General features: G+C 33.1%; 1 protein-coding gene across 8 annotated transcripts in view; it reads left to right on the top strand.

The window, feature by feature from the left end:
* The window catches only part of NAALADL2 (N-acetylated alpha-linked acidic dipeptidase like 2), a 1,216,540-nt gene that overhangs the window by 810,409 nt on the left and 386,170 nt on the right, over positions 1 to 19,961 (top strand). The window lies entirely within an intron of this gene.

The following is a 19,961-nucleotide window of genomic DNA, read 5'->3' as shown; positions in this document are numbered from 1 at the left end:
TTGAAGATGCCAGAAATCTTGGGCTGTTACTTACAACCATAAACAGCCACATCCCTGTACTCCAGTGTGCCAATATTATTGTTTTCTATTCATATTATGAAAAAGATGGAAAGTTTTGCTTTGAATTACGGAACAAACAATCCTGTCCTAGTCAGAGACATTAGTACATGGGTAGTTTCTTCTAACTCTTACTCAAAACGTTAGAATTTTTCAAAATAATGGCAATAAAAAAGAGTCAAAAGATTTATATTTTAGAATGGAATGTGTATATATTTATGTATTTATGTATCACTTAAAGGCAGGGATATGTTCTGAGATAATCTAGGTAATTTAGTCATTGCGAAAATATCAGAGAGTGTATTTACGCAAACCTAGATTATACAGCCTAACACACATCAAGGCTATAGGTTCAGCCTATTGCTCCTAGGCTACAAACTTGTACCTGCAAGGCATGTTACTGTACTAAACACTATAGGAAATTGTAATACAATGGGAAGCATTTGTGTATCTAAACAGCTAAACACAGAAAATGTGCAATGAAAATATAGTATCATGATCTGATGAGACCACCATCATATATGTGGTCTGCCATTGGCCAAAACATTTTATGCAGTGCATGGCTGTATTTATTATAGGTATACATATTTTTCAGTCTGAGACACAACTGATTTTACCTGGAGTGAAATACATTGTTGTGTGCTGCGCTTTCCTAGGACACAGCTACTGTTCAGTGAAGCTCCTGGCATTGTAAGCATAAAAGTCCACTAGACGATCTTAAGTATTTAAGGAACATTATTTGATAATGAGGTTATTTTGGTGTCAAGAGATGTTATAAACTCTAGCTGAGATTAACTTCATGGAGTGACTTCCTAAGGCACCTATATATTTTCTTTCTCATTCAAATCTGTCTAGCTTGTATCTCTCTAGACACTTATAATCATGGTTCTAGATTGATATGAATTAATAGGTTGATGGAAAATATTTCTTAAGAAATTTAAAAATTTCAGGTACAATTAATCATTAACTGCCAGGTGTGCGTATTACGGGGCTCTGAATGGGAACCAGTTTGGAAACATAAAACAAATGATAATTCACACATTCAATACAAACAAAACTATAAAGCCAATAAAAAGCAAATTGACAGTTAATTTAATGTGACAGATGATTGCTTTTAATAGAAAGCAATCACACTTGACATCACAAATGTGAGTTGATTACTCCAGAGCAATTCTTTGGGCCAGGCAGACTGATGCTGCTTCTTGCCTCATAACTGAGTCACTGAGTCTCCTTCAATCCTTTCTCAAATTGCTTTTAGAGTGGTCATTGCAAGTGCTTCAGTTCCTTGAATGGCTCCCTACTGCTTACTATAATACACAGATATCATCAGTTAGTGAACAGAATCCTTTTTATCTGAGTCTTGCTTACCTCTAGCCTCATCTATTTTTAATGTAGTCTATCATTATTTAAACAGGTCTATATAATTTGTTCCAGCTCTACTATACTAAGTATTTGCAGTCTCCACAGATGTCATCTTGTTTCTCTCTTCAGAGCCTTTCCAACATGACATTCCCACTATCTATGAAGTTTATAGCAGCTCATGGTCATTCCTTCGGAACTGGATTTTGGTATCTTCCGGGAAATGCTTTGTAATACACTCTCTCTTCTCCTCCAGCCCTGAATAAATTGACTCCCTCTTTCCGCCCACCACAGCAGCCTATGCATTCCTGTTTTGAGCAGACTCGACGCTCTATGCTATAAATAACTGGTTTATTCTACTTGTCTGTGAGATCCCTGAGAGAAGGGTGAGGTCATATTCACACCCCTTGCATTTTTTAATTCTATTTTGACAGTTTTAAATTCTTCATAAATATTTTTGAAATGAACAAAGTGGATGAGCTCATGCTACTGGAGTTACTGCACATGCTAGTTTCTGGTTTGGGCTTTTTTGTTTGTTTGTTTCATTTTGTTTGGGGACGTGTGTGTCCTCATAATGCTGAATGCAAGAAGGATAAGCAGGCATTTTGTGTGAGTTACTTCCCTGAGGGGGCTTCCTGTGAGATATGTTTCACCTTCCTTTTCTTTTTTGCTTTGTTTTTGCTATTACTTCTGTGTCTGTTCCCCAGCTCTCCCTCCTGTCTGATCTGTATTAGACATTTTACAAATTTCAGAGTCTTTTTTTTTTTTTGAAGCTGTGCAATAAATGTATACAGAAGTGAATTGTCTCTTGGAACTAGATTAACTATTTATTCTGTAGAAGTACAAGAGATGCTTTTATTTGGTTGCTAACAAAATGCGAAATCAGTATGGTGTGGGTATTCTTTTAGTGCCTAGAATGGGTACCAAGTAGATATGCCAGCATAAAACCAAATAACATTGAAGCCATGGTATTAAAATAGATAGCTCAGTAAAGGAATATTATGTAAATTTTCTCTGTTTTCCACTTTATTTTACTAGTCAATAGGCATTGTCTAAAATTCCAAATAGTCATTCGTATATTTAAAAGGAAAATAATGACAAATTTGAGTTATTTGAATAATAAAGTAAGAAATGTCTACTCAAATCACAAATGATGACAGATATATTTATTTTTGCCTTAGCATTCTTTAAGTTTGGTAAAGAAGAACAATTTTTAAGAAACTCATTAGACATCCTTGACATACTTAAGAAAAATTGACTGCCACCAAGATTTGGTTGTGTAGAATTTCTAAACTCACACAGCATTAGAACTGAACTAGCATTGGATGCCATCCTATGAGTTCATTAATAGTAAAACTTTATGTATTTGGTTATGCAACAAATATTTATAAAGCGTTAAACATGTGCACATGTTTTCTTCCAAGTCTTGGGAATAGTAGTACAAGAGAAGAGTCCATAGTTTTACAAAATACAGGCTCCCTCCGCCTTGTCGTTAATACTTCTATATGGGCATGGGTTTTATTATACACACTCAAAACATTGGGGAGGGCATAGATGACATAAATTAAAATATTTTGGTTTAGTTTCTGAGCCCCAAAGTGAATTATTTAAATACACAATTTTTCATAGTTATCTATGATCCACTTTCTGGCAATATCTGAAGTAACACAGTGTAGTGGAAACAGCAAGTACTCACTTTGGAGCCAGAATGCCTAGATTCTGATCCTCATCAGTTCTGCCAGAAACTCATTGTTCAATCCTAGATAAATAGCATGACCTCCCAGGTTTTTAGGAAATAACATTAGATTTTCCTTAAATGTGCTTCTACCTATGATTTTCTGCCTACAGAATATAATAATTTGCTAATGAAAGTACCCATAATCACTAAATAACTGTTACCCATCTCTATTGTTGAACTAATAGCCACAATTTATAAAGGAAGATCAGCTGCAAAAGCCATGTAAGTCTAAGCTTCCTCCAAACAAGAGCACACATATCCTAAGCAATGCAATACAGAGAGTCAGAGAAGGTGTATGTTGAATGATGTTACACGTGATCCACTAGTAACTGTACATGTAACACAATAACTAGATTTAAATTCTTACTAAGTCGCACGAAACCTATAATAGAGAAATACTAGCAGTAGCTATGGCACTTTAGCAAAATGTAAAGTCATTTTTCCCTGCTTTTTTAAACTGCTGAGAATATCTAATGTTACAGTTCTCAATGGAATTTCATTATAGCTACATCTGAACCACATACAAGTTGACCTCATATATCAAGGACCATCAGCACTTTACTACTATCCGTGTGGTAGGATAAATTATTTTGGCAACATGCATTTCTGGGAACCTCATATTTACTGAGGCTAGCAATTAATCACTTAAAGTTGTATTTGAATAAAATGTGTTTCCAGGAAAATATTTTAATTTTATTATCCCTTTTATAATTTCACCAGGCAAATTAGATGACTTGAAATAGAAATGGATTTTCACAAAAAGTTATTACTTGATAGTACAATCTATACAATCACCTAAATCCAACTTTATCCTGTGGGGCTTAGTTTATTGTAACTCATGAATATATAGATTTTGATTCACTTTAAGCTGCACATGTCTACATTAACAATAGAAGTAGTTTTCTTCAAGATTTAAAATGAAATTTTAAGCATCTTTTAAAAATAAGCTTAATTTGAAGATTTTATTTTGATAATTACCTGCATTTGATTTATAATTTTATCTCTATAAGTTATTTTTATAAGACCCTCTTATCATTCAATATAATGAATAATTATTGTGGTGTTGTTCAAATAGATACATGATTCTAAATTGCCAAAAAAGTGCCATCCATATTTTAGTAAGCTCATTTTGAAAAGGATATGTAATGATAATTTAACTCATTTAAACATTAGTAAATATATACAAACTCTCAATGTTACTGAGATGAAGTTAAGGTTTATATACAATAACATTTTTTTCAAATATGAAACTTTACCATAAATTATTAATGTCATTTAAAAACTTTGCAGACTTTCTTTTGTTAATTTCTTATGCATAATTAAATGTATTAATATTTTCTTTGTAATCTATTTTGCGCACATTAAAATTTATCAATCCTGGTGCCTTAATAATTTCCTTACAAACATTTTATTGGAGAAATGACAATGAACAATGATAAGAACCTTTCTTAAACACCCTCTATGTTCCTGTCAGGCTTTGTGTTACATCATTTGTGAGCACTGTCTCATTTAATCTGCCAATAATCCTATGAGGTTAAGTACTATGCTGTAATTAACTTTGTTTTAACGTTTTCTTAGTGATTGTAAACACGAATACTGTGGTGAAAATTCTTTTATATACAAAAAATTAGCTGGGCATGGTGGCGCATGCCTGTAGTCCCAGCTACTCAGGAGGCTGAGGCAGGAGAATTGCCTGAACCCAGGAGGCGGAGGTTGCGGTGAGCCGAGATCGCGCCATTGCACTCTAGCCTGGGTAACAAGAGCGAAACTCCGTCTCAAAAAAAAAAAGAAAGAAAATTCTTTTATATTTTATTCTTGATTCTAGATATTACTTGCACATTTCTTTTTTTATTTACATGTATTTATGTATTGAGCACCTGCTAAGGTCCAGGCAGTGCTTAGAAGTGCTGCAAACATAGTAAGTGCTGAGGATATAGTAATGAATAGGACAGAAAAGATGCTTGCCCTCATGAAGTTTATATCCAGTGTTGCAGCATAGATGCTAACACATAAACAGATGATATCATAACTTCCAGTCATGATTACTATTAAGAAGAAAGTAAACCAAGGTGATAGCTGCAAAACAACAATGGAGTGAATAAGAAAGATGGTGATGTGAAATTAAGTCAGAGAGTTGGGCAGGAAGCAAATTATTCAGCAATTTGTAATTTTTACCTTTCAACTTTAAATGTAATTTGTTAAAGACAATTATCCAAACTCGGATTTAAATACTTCTACATAACCATTGGGGAGAGCATCCTTGTTTCAGTACTGTCACTCCTGACTAAGGCACAACATTATTTTTTTTGAGACGGAGTCTCACTCTGTCACCCAGGCTGGAGTGCAGGCGTGATCTCCACTCACTGCAACCTCCACTTCCCAGGTTAAAGAAATTCTCCTGCCTCAGCCTTCCTGAGTAGCTGAGCAGGGAAGTACAACATTTTTACAACTCAGTGACGTTAGAGATTCATTTAGGGAAAGCCAATAATGTGAAATTATTTCTCCTTCTATCCACTAAAAAGGTGGGACTGCCTAAGTGGCTGCTTAAATAACTTTAGTCTTGCAGTAGGTTTGAACAGGGAAAAATGTCTCATTACTGTTTGAGCAAAGTATATCAGTGTTAATATTAATATCATTATTATAAACATGTCTTTATTCTTATCCCTTTTGAAAATGATCTGGTTGTACCTCTTGAACACTTATTACATAAACAGTGGGACTGTACTCCATTTACTTTCTTATATATATATATCATTAAACCTTTTCTTGTGTTGGCCTCTCTGTCTTTTGTTTTTGAAGTTCATTTCCTATTGCCTTTTGAGAATATTTTCCACTCCTTATCCCACTCACTTCCTTCACATCTTGTGCATTCTTGTTTTTTTTTTTTTTTTCATTCTTTTGTTGTGGCTTCCTGGTTTGGTTTTCTTCACATAAAAATCATGGATTTTTGCATTTTATTAAAAGTGTCAGCTGGGTGCGGTGGCGCATGCCTGTAATCCCAGCACTTTGGGAAGCCGAGGCAGGCACATCATTTGAGGTCAGGAGTTCAAGACCAGCCTGACCAACATGGTGAAAGCCCATCTCTACTAAAAATACAAAAAAATGAGCCAGGCGTGGTGGCACACACCTGTAATACCAGCTACTTGGGAGGCTGAGGCAGGAGAATCGCTTGAACCTAGGAGGCAGAGGTTGCAGTGAGCCAAGATCACGCCACTGCACTCCAGCCTGGGAGACAGACTCCATCCCCACCAAAAAAAGTGTTAACTAGTTAGCTGAAATTTTATGCTGATTTCTATGATAAACATTTTTTTCTCTTATTTGCTTATTCTGAAACACTGAAACAAAGCTATATTACATGGTTGATAGCTGATTGATGCCGAGTTCACATCCACATTCTTAGCATATATTAGACATCCACAGAGTGGCTGGGTTCACTTTAAAGAAGAATGTGCTTATATTCTATCTACTTAGATTTTACATAATCTGATCCCAAGGAAAGCAAAGCACTCTATATGTTTTAAATATACTTCTACATTACATGCCTCAATATGTATTACCTTCATGATGTTTTCCTGCTACTACCAAGGGAAAAATATATTTCTATAATGCAATGTGATTTACCCTTCCTTTCATTCACTCATTCTCTAGGAAATATATTCTGCAAATAAATATAAGAAGAGAGATACTTAGCATTAGCAGTAGAGGGAGAAAGTGAAAAAGGCACTCCACTGGCCTCAGACTGCAGTAGTCAGAGACATGCAATTGAGGAATGGTTTCTGGATGGTATAGATTATATTTCTAAATCAGAATGCATAAAACTGGGTATATCAGTTTGCTTTATTTTTTGCCAATAAGTCATAGTAACCCTCTAATTGATTTCATGGTTAAGTTCCATCATTCTTGTCATTACAGCTTAGTAACAGGTTGTCTAACCTAGTTTTAGTACTATAATGGAAATCTTAAAAAGGTATATAGAAACTTCTTATTTTAAGATGCTGTTTTTGTAATGGTCTGCCAATAATTTTAATATAATTGGTGGTGATTTGGTCATTGAATATTATTTTACTAAAATCTCATTTATAACTTTTTCTCACAAAGACAAATACTTTATGATTTCATTTTGGAATCTTAAAAAGTTAATCTAATAGAAATGGTAAAAAGTGGTTAGCAGCAACAGGGGCAACGGGGAGGAATGAGAGGAGAGAACATGTTGATCAAAGAGAACAAAATTTTATTTATTCAAGAAGACTTAGTTTTGGTGATCTACTGCTCTGCATGATGACTACAGTTAATAGCAATGGATTGTATGTTTCAAAATTGATGAAAGAGTAGGTTTTTAATGTTCTCACTACAGAAAAAGTTAGTGAGGTGAAGAATATGTTAATTAGCTTGATTTAATTCTTCTACAATGTACAACAAAAATTGAAACATTATTTTGTACCCCATAAAGATACACAATTATTATTAGTGTATTAAAAATAAATTTAAGAATTTAAACAGAAATATAAAAACTAACAATACTTAAAATCTCATAACCAGAGTTGCATTCTTACTGCTTTGGAATGACCATTTTCTTTGACTGTTGCCTTTGAAATAAAAATGAATCTAGACTACATTTGGAACCCCTGATAAAATTTCAAAAGAATAAAGAAACTGAGATTGTAAATAATGTTTCAGAATGAATACTGTAAAGATGTGTTTTGAATCATCATAAAGACTGCCTTATGGTAAAATAGATTGTTCTGGTTTATTTTGAGGGTCATAAAAATGTTATCGTCTCTTCAATGACCTTATATTGTCTTTATCAAAATTCTAAAATGTGCTTCTATCCTATTTTTTCTCTTATTTGAATAAATTACTGTTAAAGGACATTTTGTATTGGCAGTAAATAATCACATGTTGGAATACATAGCCAAACAAATGAAGAAGTTGAGAAAATTGAGGTTAATGGATTGCTGTTTTTAATAGAATCTTAGTAGACATATTCATAAACTTCAACTAAGCATCATTTATTTTCTTGGGTTTTATTTACAGTTATTTACACTACACCCACATATCTTTGTCCAAATTAATTTTTTATTACACTTCCTACTTTAAAATGTATATAGCCACTATTCCGTTTTCTTAAATGACCTTGTTACACATGGGAATTTTTTTCCACATGAACTCTGAGTTGTTTCCTTTTCTATGTATTCTGAATATCAACTTTATATGTTTCATTTTAAAAGCATAAATTTTCCTAGGTATTTTATTCTGTTTGTAGCAATTATGAATAGGAGTTCACTCATGATTTGGCTCTCTGTTTGTCTGTTATTGGTGTATAGGAATGCTTGTGATTTCTTCACATTGATTTTGTATCTTGAGATGTTGCCGAAGTTGCTGATCAGCTTAAGGAGATTTTTGGGCTGAGATGATGGGGTCTTCTAAATATATAATCATGTCGTCTGCAAATAGAGACAATTTGACTTCCTCTTTTCCTAATTGAATACCTTTATTTCTTTTTCTTGCCTGATTGCCCTGGCCAAAACTTCCAATACTATATTGAATAGGAGTGGTGAGAGAGGGCATCCTTGTCTAGTGCCAGATTTCAAAGAGAATGCTTCCAGTATTTCCCCATTCAGTATGATACTGGATGCGGGTTTGTCGTAAATAACTTTTATTATTTTGGGATACATTCCATCTATACCTAGTTTATTGAAAGTTTTTACTTCTAGTTTTTAGTCATCACTTTGAGTCATCACTTTGAGTAAAGTCATCACTTTGAGTAAAATGCGTCAGTAACTTGTGGGACTCTAACCCAGAGATTGTTGACTCATCTTGCCTGTGAAAAATTCTATATGTATTTTAAATTTAAATTCCGTTAGACTTTATTATAAATTACTTGGTATAATATGTACAAATATAAGATTACAAGAAATCCAGGTGTAATTTATTTTATTTAAACAAATAGAAAACATTTTTTTTCCAACCTCCCTACCAAGAACCTACCAATTTGTTTTAGATGATTTTTAAATTAATTAGTTTAGGTAGCTCAACATTTTTCAGTTATTAAAAAAGTAAATATACATAGCATTTTAACAGATCTTCTCCTATACTCATCTACCGCTTTACTCCATAGGTGTTTATGGAGGATCTACTCATGCCAGGCATTCTGTTACAACACTGGGAAATGTGAGCAAAACTACCTAACATCCTTGCTTTTATAGAGTTTCCAATCTAGAGGAGAAAATGACCAGTTAAATAATTCACAAAAAAATGTTGAGTTTTAACATATTTACATGATATAGTAAGCATGTATAGCTGGTAGCTCGAACCCAGGCTTTTATGAGGGAGACAAAGTCCGGGAGTTCTCTTTTGAGAGAATAATAGGGCAGGTAGTTCAGATTTACAGTGAGTGGCATAAGTTATGATGCTGTGAACAGAACAAACATGAAAAAGTGGATGTCAGACACCGTCTGTGTCCTTTTTGCAAAGAGTAAGGGAGAGCAGGATGTAATATAGAACTGAAGGTGAAGGTGGTGGGACAGATATCACAGGTCATGCTTATGATTGTAGTCTTTAATAGTGCAATAAGAAGCCATTGAAATATTATAGAGATCATATTTGTGTTTCATAAATTTGTTTTGGATGCAGTGTTATAGGCCCATTTGGATGCAGTGTTATAGGCCCATTAGTGAGGCAAAGAAAGAGAATGTCAATAAGCCCTGGGGAAAGTGATTATTGTCTTAGAATTGAGAGGTAGCAGTAAAGATTTAAACTGAGTGAATGGAATCAACAGATAAACACCAGGAAGGAGCAACAGTGTTCTCTATTAAATTGCACAGAGGAGATGACCTATAATTTCTTAGTTTCTGTCATGCAGAAATAGGTGAATTCAAAGGACATTGCATTAAGGGGAACTGCAGGAAGTAGATCAGCTTTGAGTTATGCTCTTAATTTACTTTGTTTAGACAGATAGTGCAATACTTGCAAAAATTAAGCAAGAAGGATAAGTAGTATGTATGTTAGAAATACTGGTCTGATTTTCAGAGGGGAGTGCGGACTGGGGGTAAAAATTTGTGTTGACTCTATGATGTTCAAATTGAAGTCTTGGGTATGGAAGAGTTGGCATGGGGGAAAAAATGAAGTAAAATGTAATGAGGGCTTAAGACAGGGAATTGGGAGAACTTCAACTTGTAATAAAATTGTATAAGGGAGGAGTTGAATAAGCAAACAAGAAAGAGAAATGCTTGTAATCATAGAGAATGATTCACGTGAAGCAATTTCATTTTGTAGCAAAGAAAAGGGGTGGGTGAAGGGGACAGAATATGACTGTGTCCATTTGAAATCCAGTCAGTCACAAGCTAAGATGTCCAAAATCAGAAACAAAAGTCTTTTAATTTTCTTTAGTAATGAACTATTTAAAAACAATTATGTTATATCACTAATTGGTCAATATTTTTATTCAATAGTGGGAGATCAACTCATCAGAGCCACTGGGAACTTCACTGTGCATTGGCTCTGTGAAGATTGCTTGCAAGATGCCAAAGCTTAGTCTGCAAGTTCCAAGTAGAGGAAGGGCTAAAGTCAAGTTATGAGATAACATAGCCCAAAATTCTAAAAGATTAAATACATTCTCTAAGCTCTGATTTAAGATAGGAGGCTGCTTCTAAATGCCCAAGCCTCTGCCCAAAGAGAGAACTTAAGTCTGAGTCAGAATCCTGATTCTGGGAGCAGTCACTTGACAGTCTGAATTTAACATTGTTCTTGTATTTGAATTATAATCAACTTGTATTTTTACTCTAAGTTGATGTCTGAAGAAATGTTGGAACACCGTTTACCAATTTTTACAGTCTTTTCCCCCCTTTTTATGCTAAGGATGACAAAAAGACATTTAGAGTATGTATGTGCACGTGCACACGTATAGTTTCTGTGTGTTCATATAATTTTGTTGTGTTGGAATTTGCATCACTCTAAATAAGCAAGCATTTAATGGATAAATGGATGTTGGGCTTTTTTTAAAAATTGAACTTTACTGTAGAAATATTTTCAGCGTATGTTGTACGATGCAGGAGGGAAAAAATTAGTATTTGTATAGCAATTCACTAAATAACGATTCAGTTAAGCTGAGTGGTACTCTTGCCTGTTATCATTAAGATGGGGGTAATCTCCTAGATATTATTCTTTTCAAGAAATGAGCTGTTTTTACATATCTCATTGCTTGGCATTATCATTATAAAACATCAAAATACAAAAGAAAAAAATATCCAGATGGTGTTGTGAACATTCTTATTAATGAATCAGTTCCTTCCCTACGTAAGGCTCAAATGAGTCTTATCTCAACAAAATAAAATGAAAAGAGGAAAAAGTTCTAAATTAATTCTTGAGAAACATATGCATTTTTCTGTATCTTTTGTTAAATATTAATAAACATCAGCCATTCCTGAGATTATCCATCTGATTATTTCAAATATTGGGAATATTGGGACATTTTGGGTCAGACTGATTTCTGGTATACTAAGGAATCAGATAATTTATTTTTAATTAAAAATCCCAGCTGGGTGAGGTGACTCATGCCAGTAATCACAGCACTTCGGGAGGCTGAGGCAGGCGGATCACAAGGTCAGGAGATCGAGACTATCCTGGCTAACCCCATCTCCACTAAAAATACAAAAAAAAATCAGCCAGGCATGGTGGCACATGCCTGTATTCCCAGCAACCTGGGAGGTGGAGGTTGCAGTGAGCCGAGATTGCACTGCTGTACTCCAGCCTGGGCAACAGAACGAGACTCCATCTAAAAAAAACCCCAAACATGTAGTATGTGGTAATGTTGGGGATGTGAGCACTAACTGCAATAAAAGTTGTCATTTAGAAAAGTACCTTGAGACAAAGGCAGTCTCCAGTTTCACTACCTGGAGTTCATGGAACAGAGAGACTCATAGACCAAATTAAATTGCTCAGAGCATGTAGTTTTTAAATCAATTTAAAACATAGGGAGAAGCAAAGGAGAGAGAGAGATGGGATGGGTTGAAAGGTTTATTTTAATTAATACAATAAAATAAAAATAAAAATAAGGTACAAGCATGTTGAAAAGTCCAAAACAGCTGAATTCTGGATTATGCTATTATTGTTCCCATTTAGGGCCATGGGTCTTCAGGCTTAAGGTTGGGGCTTTTGCTGGGGAACCGCCCTTTTCTACCCAGTGTTTCCTTGTCTTCTGTCCATTTCACTATGTTCATGTGTACTCTCTGCTACATCCATTTTTCCCCATTGGCTTTAAGGCTGTAAGACCTAGAGTTGTGGTTTCAAGCAAAGGAACCCATAGAGGGGGATTTATGGTAGCCTAATAACATATGTTTGCTTGATGGGAAAGACACAGGGACAGTATGACTGGCTCGTAGCTATAGTATGCCAACTGGTCTGCTGAACAGCCATAGATTTTGTTAGTGTTTCTTTGAGAAGGAACACATGGAGGCAGAATCTTTTTCGATGATGAATACTGAATTAAGGCTTTATGAATAGTAGATGCTCACGTATGTTTAGTATATGAGTACTTAGTTTACTAGTACTCATATACTCATATACATAAGGTACCTTATGTGCATTTGATTCCTCTGAAATATTTAGTATCTTTCGGTCCCTCCATTTCTTTTTAATGTTTAATGCATACAAGGACTACTATGTATGTCATACACCTTGAAATGTTTTGCTTTTGTTTTTCTGAACAACAACCTTATTCATCTTTTTCAATCCTATTGAATATTCTCAAAGGCAAATGATATTCCAAAACTTAAAGACAAAAGTCTTCTCCTAATTATGTGCTAAAAGAAAGGTCAAAATTTTAGTGCAAGTCTTAGTCAAGAGTACATTATTCAAAAAGTGACTTTGAAATGTTTCATTTCAAAGTTACTTCAACTCTGATAACTAAGAGCCAATAGGTACAGGCATATCAAAAGAGCAAACATTAAAGTGTTCTTGATTTTAGTGTAGATCCAAGTTCAAATTGGTTAAGGTAAAGGATCTACAGAGTTACAAGATAAGAAATTTATGTGAAGTTATGCAGGAAAATGCTTACAGTTCACTTTGCCAAGAAGAAAAAAAAAGATATGAGGAGAAATTTAGCAGATTAAATATTGATGAGTTCTCCTTCTGGGATACTGTGTAGAGTAAACTTGGAATAAATGATGAACATTACAACAGATCAAAAGAAAACACTTTTAAGAAGAAAAGTTTTCTTATGGGAATATGACTATAAAATAAACTTTTCTTCTTGGCTTTTCCTCTTTGACTTTCCTGTCTATATATCTGAGTAAATATAAGCCTAATCACCCACGCTTATATGCACACATAGTTCTAATGGTAAAATAGCATATGATGTACTGTGTGTGTGTTCACATAATTTTGTTGTGTTGGAATTTATTCGGTTGATGCAAAAGTAATTGCAGTTTTTATTATTACCTTTGTGGCAAAAACTGCACTTCTGCACCAATCTGATACATTGCTCTAAATAAGCAACCATTTAATGGATGAATGGATGATGAACTTTAAAAAAAAATAATTGGACTTCATTGTAAAATATTTTCAATGTACATTATATGATGCAGGAGGGAGAAATTAGTATTGGATAGCTATTCACTAAAGAACAACTCGATTAAGCTGCATGGTACTCTCACTTGCTATCAGGATGGGGGTAATCTTTTAGATATTAGTTAATCGAAGTTATTTTACTCTGTTAGATTTCTAACAGTAAAACAGCTTAACCATGATTTATGTAGAAAATATAGAATGTAAAAAAAGTGAGTAACACAATGAGAAATACAAAGACTAAACAAACATTAAATATAAATACGAAACACATGCATAAGACATCAACTCATACAGTAATACTCAGCCTTGAAATAATCTTCTAAACTTAACAAAATAGCAAAACATAATAGAAAACAAAAGAGAAAATCTCAACACTAAGTTATAAAGTTGTTTTAAATTGTGTGTGCTAAATTATTGATATTTATATTGTAAGCAACTGTAACCCTTCTAACAGACTAGATATTAGTCAATATATAACCAGAAACAACTTTTTTATACATTAAAAAAATAATAACTTTAGACTGGGTATAGTGGCTCACACCTATACTTCTAGCACTTTGGGAAGCCAAAGCAGGAGGATCACTTGAACCCAAGAATTTGAAAACAGCCTGGTCAACAGACTGTGAGACTTTGTCTCTACAACAATTAAAAAAAAAAAATTAGCAGGGCATGACGGTGCATGCCTGTAGTTCCAGTTACTTGGGAGGCTGAGATGGGAGGATCCCTTGAGCCTGGGAGTTCAAGGCTGCAGTAAGTCATGATCATGCAGCTGCACTTCAGTCTGGGCAACAGAGCAAAATTAAATTGCTCCATTTAACCCCATCTTTAAATAAATGAATAAATTAATAAATTAATTAATTTCTATCAGAAACATATTTCACAAAAACACATCAATATATGGAAAAATTTGCTAAAATTAATTCTTCCAATAGTTCTTTAAAATGGCAAAAACATTGGAACAAAAACCATTTAATGCTCTACTTTAATATTTACAATGTTGTATTGTGATTAAAAGTACATTATAAAATGGTACAGATTTATTTTTATAAATGTAAGCACTAGTTTTAATAATTAGATGTAGGGAAATTAATTTTTAGATGTAATTTGCATTCTGAAGACTGCTATTTGTTTTAATTGAATAACCAGTTCCTTACTGGAATGAAAATTTATGTGAAACACAACAGTTTTGTTTTAATAGCTTTGAATTTTGTTTATCATGACAGTAAATGAACAGTTATAGAGTTTAAGAAGCATTGTGCTAATGACAAGATCACCGGTATTAAGCAGAAAGAAGGCCTTTTTTACTTTCAAGAAGAAGTTAGATTTAATATAATGCTGTATAAGTAGGTTTTAGAATTGTACACAGATAGCTATAAAATTCAAGAACAAAGTTATTATTGCTGGTGTGGAAACTCTTAGCCCTTAAGTCTCTTTTCTACGTTCAAATTGTGTGCATTACATAATTTTCTAACAATATAAGACTTTAGATTTACAGAAGAGAGAAAGTATTAAATGACTGCAAAAATGTGTAAAAACTTTGCAATTCTGTAATACATGAATGTATGTAGATGATAATGTGTGAAAAAATAAATGCTGAATCACTTAAATTGTTCTCTTGAGTGACTGTATATATCTTTGAAATTTAAAATAATAAAAAGCATAAATTGAGGGATAAATCAGAATTAATATGGACTTTATAGAGCACTAAGCAATTGTTTAGGATTTATTTAATAATTAAAATATTTATAAATTTGGTACAATTGGGTTAAAAGTTTTAGTCAGAAAACAAGCATCCAAAATACAGAGGAAAAGAAAAGAAAGGAAAAGGTCTAGCCAGGGACCAAAACTGTGCAAAATACAATGATTTCTAAGATATTCAATAGATAATACTAACTCGTTTTTATGAGACAAGACAATGTAAACTAAAATGCATCTACTCTAATTAATTACTCAGAAGCAGAAGAAAGTAAATAATTATTGAACTAATTCTGAAAGTGGACATAATTAGCACATTAATCAACCACCCTAAATTATTTAATTCAATAATAATCCTGGAAGAAAAATTAGTATTATAGTCAGCAGTAAAGTGTTTTGCATTTAATACGCCTCATCATAATGCTGTCAAATGGAATAAATGATGCCTTCAATAATTTTTTAAACAATATTTTGGTTAAATTAAATTGTTAGGATATATTAATTTCTACTGAGTAGGATAATGAGTTTAAGAAAAAAACAATTCAGTAATTATCTCAGTTTTAGAATTTCTCTTAGACATAAACCAATTAGCTCTCCACAACCCAATATAAGCTTTATCTCATTGGCAATGTAGTTTAAAAATTCCAGCTAAAATACTGAAAGAAGGAAGAGGAAACATATGTAAAATAAGATTATAATGAGTTCTTTACAAAGGCATTTCAGAGCTGTCTGACATTAAAAAATTAATTATTTAGTGTGTAGTAAGTATTTTGTTTTATCTTTTATCCCACATTTTGATATTTATTAATAAAATCCTATAAATACTGTGACAGAATAAAAATATTAAAAATACATCTGAGTATTTAAAGTCAGCTATGGAAAAATAGTTCTTCCCTTATGGGCTCCTGAGCCTATTTATGAAGATCTATATAATCGATTGAGCTCCTCAGAATCTTGCTTCATTGACATTGGGAATGCTGTGAAGTTATGGTGAAAGCAAGAAAAATAAGTAGGGCGAGTAAAGTGGGAGATGAGGAGCGATAGCTGGGAATTCTTTATTGGCTGGGTTTGGGAAGGTTTTGGGAAATCAAAAAAGGAGAGCTGGAGTATATGAGAATGAGATCAGAAAAGAAAAAAGAGAAAGGGGCTATTAAGTATTTTTGATGTTATAATTAAAATCTGCGTTTTGTATTTTGGAAAGCATTTCGTAAAGATTACATTTGTTTTTATCTGCTAAATATCCAACTTTAAGTACATGACCTCAAGGCAGGAGCAAGAAGCTTTTTACTGGGTAACATATACATGTTTTCTAATTTGGGGGCTCTGCCAAATACTCAGCCAAATTTTAAAAAGAAAGAAGTGTTCCACTTTTGTAAGGTTATTGTACAATGCATGATTGTTGGATCAATGTAAGTTTTCTATGAGTAATCTGTGGTTGTATTAAGTTTATAAAGTATATTGAATGTTCACATCTCTGACTAATGTTCCTAGAAATAGGAACTTTATATATAAAGTATATATATATGTATCTGCACATGTACCCCAGAACCTAAAGTACAACTATATATATATATATATATAAAACTATATATATAATATATATAATATATTATATAATATATATGTTGGATTTTGTTTATCACAACAGTACATATATATTGTACATATATATCTACAGTACATATATATCTACATATATGTACTACCTAAAGTACAACTATATATATATAAAACTATATATATATTATATATAATATATTATATATAATATATTATATAATATATATGTTGGATTTTGTTTATCACAACAGTACATATATATTGTACATATATATCTACAGTACATATATATCTACATATATGTACTACCTAAAGTACAACTATATATGTATAAAAAACTATATATATAATATATAATATATTATATAATATATATATTGGATTTTGTTTATCACAACAGTACATATATATCTACATATATATATATATTTTGTTGTTGTACTTTAGGTTCTGGGGTACATGTGCAGATCATGCAGGATCGTTGCATAGGTACATACATGGCAATGTGGTTTGCTGCCTCCATCCCCCCAGTCACCTATCTCTGGCATTTCTCCCCATGTTATCCCTCCCCAACCACCACTTTATGAGGTTGAATAGCAAGTATGATTATTCCTTCTCTGAGCAATGCATCGCATAAAATAAATATATGTAAAATGTTGCCTAGGTGGTTCACCTTCTCATTATCCATGGAAGATGGCATGCCAGCCTTCATTGTGAATTTAGAAGTGATTGGTACATAACAGCCTAACTGGTATCGGTCGATGAAAAACAGTGGAGTCAATGACAGTAATGGTGAAAGGGGAAAGGGCAGATAATTGGAAAGGAAGAGGAGCACATATCAGAGTAGGCTGTTTTTCCACTTGGTTTGATACTGCTTTGAAAAAAAAGGAGATTCCACAATAGTTCAGCTTCAGGCACTCAAATTGTTATAGTTTTGTAGCTTGTGTCGAGATTCAAAGATCCTTGAATTTTGAACAGTCCAGAACGACGGCAGGCAACCACCAGCTTGTCTGTTGGAGTTCACGTGTGTCAGATGTGATAAACTTTCTTGTTTAGTGATCATCACTTTTCTGTTTTGTTTTTCTTTTGTTTTGTTTTGGTTTTGGTTTTTTGAAGTCCTAGATACACAGAACAGTTAAATCGTTTTCTCTAGTTCACAGACCTGTCAAGTGTCAGAGCTGGAATCCAAATGAGCAGTTTTGCTTCGGGGTGAAAATTCTCATACTCATTTTACGTGTTGCCTCTGGGGAAAAATGTGTTGGAAGAGGGGTCATTTAAATAGCCTACTCTGTGCCTTCTCTAGGTGATTTTACTATGGCCTTTTTTTCCATGATGACCTGGATATAAGTATTTAAGACATTTCTACCAAGTCTGGAATATAGAAAAACATGAGAAGAGTGTTATGAGGGAATGCAGTAGTTGGGGATGAAGTATTTGACTGTGAGGAAGGAACACAGTATGCCTTGTAGAAGAAGTGATATTTCCAATGTCCGATTCTTTTAAGAAAAGAAAAATCAATAAAACAAGCAGTTATGGTAGAAGGTCCCAGACCCAATTAGATACAAAGGCAAGGTTTATCTGAAGAATAAAAAATACTCTTGAATTTTTTTAATGGAATCTCAGGGATGGAGTAGATGTCATTGACCTCAGTTTTCTCATATGCAAAAGATAGATGTCGACCTAACCCAGTAAGTATTTTTCAACCAAGGCTGATCATGAGGGTCACCCATCAGTAAATATACCAACACCAGCAGTTAGATGATTTCTAAAATATTGTATACCTTTAGTTTTATGAAAAAAGAGAGAAATGTTTGTTTTCTGAAGCACTTGAATGATTCTTGTCTCTCCTGCATGTTTTAGTCTGATTACTATATAGTCCTGTTTAGATTGGCACTTTCCTCCTGTATCTCTGCTGAGAGAAAAATTGGTTGGATGGTATCCTTTTCATATTTGAACTTAAATTCTTCTATACATAAAGGGTAACAGAATAAGAATGATACATTTTAAATGATTGCAGCTTCATTTTTCTATAAAATTGTTCAGTATTTCAGAGTTGACCATACTCATTAAAACAAGGTAAGATGATAGCCCTACAGTTTTGATTAACATTTATTTCAATTTGGAGGTTCCTTTAGAACATACAGCCAGTGAATTCCAAATTTGAAAACTTTTTCTGTTAATAGCCCAGGGTATACAAAAGCTAATAAACAAAAAAATTAAAAAACATTTCTTGAAAAGATAGTTGTTTAAAAAATTAACTCCTACCCATCCAAGTTCTAATGCCCATATTGGAAAAGCATTATAAAGTTGAACACCTCCTTCTTCTCAAATGGCTCATTAAGTGGTTGGATTATACAATCTAATTCCTTTAGATTTTAATATTACACAGTTATTTCTTTGATTAAGGAATTTAAAAACAAGATCAGGGGTTGTATCTAACTGGCAATAAAACCAGTGAGAGCCCTTTGTTAAATTATCAAATATTACCATTCTTTTATAGTATATTTGTTTGCCTATCTGCATCATAAAAAAAGTGATTCAATTTTTTTCTCATAAAATTTGAATAGAAATATTCTGATCATACTTAGAGTTTAGTAGTATTTAATTAGAAGTTATAATATATTTCTGGAACAGATATAGAACATATTGTGCTTTTTTCTTGATTGTTGCATTTAGTTATTAAGTTTTCTTTGCATAATAAAGATATTAGATATTTAAGAATGATTTTTTAAAATCATTTTGTGTATATATATTGTTACTGCTCGAGATCTTATCCAGTTCAGACACAGACATCACTTCCACATAAGAGCCATCTCATAGGTGGATAAAATGGTTATAAATATGAAATACCAAGTTACAGATGTTCTACCTTTGGAAGGATTCTGAAAGCGTAGTTTACACAGCAGCAGTACCAGCAGCATTACCTGGGAACTTAATCAAGATGTGAATTTTCAGCCGCCACTCCAGAGTTTCTGAACCATAATTC

This window comes from Aotus nancymaae, unplaced genomic scaffold, assembly GCF_030222135.1.
Source record: "Aotus nancymaae isolate 86718 unplaced genomic scaffold, 86718_ANA_hifiasm-v0.15.2.pri h1tg000019l, whole genome shotgun sequence".
Taxonomy (NCBI): Eukaryota; Metazoa; Chordata; class Mammalia; order Primates; family Aotidae; genus Aotus; species Aotus nancymaae.
This window is presented reverse-complemented; position numbering and strand designations above follow the sequence as displayed.